We start from the raw sequence: 2173 nt of genomic DNA, 5'->3' as shown, positions 1-2173 counted from the left end.
TATTTGGTGTGTTGCAAGCTCTGCATGCGTAATTCCAGACAACATGATCCTTGAGGATGAGAGGGATTTAAACTTAGTTTTACTATGATAATGTTGGTAGCCGTGTGAAGCCTACCACGGACCCGGGTGATATCAATGCATTTCTTGAGATCTATCAAAAGATTAAAAACAATGCGATGCACTACCAGCCCCGTAATGATCTTGTTGAGCATCAGTGACAATTGTATGGGAGATAGACTCCCATTTTATTTAATAAATTTAATATGTATTTGTGTGTGATTTGAACAACTATTTTCCTCGTGGACCATTTCTTGTTGTATTAATTATTTGAATTTAAACATTTGTTGTAATGAAGATGATTGTTGATTGTGATTTGCCTTCCGGACCATTTATAAGTTTGATTTATATTATGATTTTGTTAAGTTTATATTGTTGAAAATCATGAATTTGCAAAGCTCCGGAAAAATTGTGGTATCGTGAATCATCCAATTCTGCGGGACGAGTTTACATGATCTGTTCCACAGGAGGCCTCGCATTTCCACACTTTTTTACAGGCGGCCCTTATATCAAATTTGCGGGATGGGATTTTAGCGAATCTACTAGTATTTATTTCCTTTTTTCTCTTTTGAGAATACATGACCTACTCTACAATGTAATATGAGGGATGATGCACACTAATTTTGTGTTTGTTGTGATGTTAGTATCGTGAGTAAAATGCATAGAACCATCACAATAGCGGCATCATTAACGAAAAACCAACACTTTACAATTCGTTGCAAAAATCACGACACCAAAAAATTGACAGTGGGTACAAACACTGATGGAAAATTCTAATGACTTTGATGACATCACTAATTGGTCGGGCCCACCCGTCAGGTTGAGTTGCAGAAAAAGTGCCATGAGGGTGAATTGACTTTGTCTTCTTCTTCCTCCTCCTCCTCCTCCTCCATTTTCTATGTGGCATTACATCTAACACCTCATGGGCATTAACCAACTCCTTTCTCTCTTCCTCCATATGCAGTAGATGGCGAAGAAGGTGAGCAGGGAGTCGAGCCAAAACTCGTCGGGGGTGCCCGTCGAAAAGACATTGCATGTCTCGTTGGGAGTTTTGTACTTGGGTCGCCATCATTGAAGACATCGATCTTGACGTAGGCATGACCCTCACGCGTGAGGTCGACGAGGACCCTCTCATGGTGGTCGCGCTCGGCTTTGATGATAGCCAGGGTCTCACAGAACTCCAATGGCAGGTTGGATTGGGGAGGGCTAGGCTTCTTGTCCCACTCGAGCAACCATTGGATGGAGCTATTTCGCTGCTCCATCTTCACCACCAGGGAGTCGAGCCAGAACTCACTGTGAGAGCGTCAGAGGGTGAGCTAGAAGCTCGAGGCCTTGACGAGCTCGTGAGCCGCCCTTGATGATGACCCACGTGAAAAAAAGAAAATCGGGCCTGTGTGAGGAATAACAGTGCAACACCCAGATCGAATGAAAAAGGAGAAGGGGGCGAGAGAGGGGGACGGGACCTTGTTGGCAAGCTCCATGGCATCCGTCCGGAACAGCTGAGTCGCTGCAAGCTCTGTCCTCTTTGGGCATGCGTGGCTGTGGGAAGGAACCGACACACCCATCACGCGATGAGGGTGCAGATCCGGAACCACATTGGCGGCGGTGGCGGATAAGGCGACCGCCTGACCTTCTGCTGCTCGACCGGGGAAGTGAGGTAGAAGGGGAGATTGTGTGTGTGTGTGTGTGTGGGGGGGGGGGGGTTGCACGTCAGTGGTTGATGGCTCGAGAATTTGTGATGTGTTTCTAGTAATTCTTATTTGGTTTTCACCGGGTTTCTATCAATCTCCGGATATTCCTAACGCCAATCCTTCAAAAGAGAAGAAAATCCGTTTCTCCATTGTTTGGTAGGAAATATCATATATGAAAGGAAACCAAGGAGAATTACTGAAATCAAGCCAATTGGAGCAACTTCCATGAAGAAACCCAAGTCATTAGGCGGAGCAGACCAAAAGACGGTGTTCCATACGACCGCAAGCGCTCGCATGAGCGCTTGTATGGAGTACCAATGGCTCCACCACGTCTATACAAGACACTTTCGTGAAGGGACCTAGGGGAGGAGAGAACCCTAGCCGCCGGCACCTGATACGTCCATTTTGCATCATGTTTTCCTACT

This window comes from Triticum aestivum, chromosome 4D (genome assembly GCF_018294505.1).
Source record: "Triticum aestivum cultivar Chinese Spring chromosome 4D, IWGSC CS RefSeq v2.1, whole genome shotgun sequence".
Taxonomy (NCBI): domain Eukaryota; kingdom Viridiplantae; phylum Streptophyta; class Magnoliopsida; order Poales; family Poaceae; genus Triticum; species Triticum aestivum.
This window is presented reverse-complemented; position numbering follows the sequence as displayed.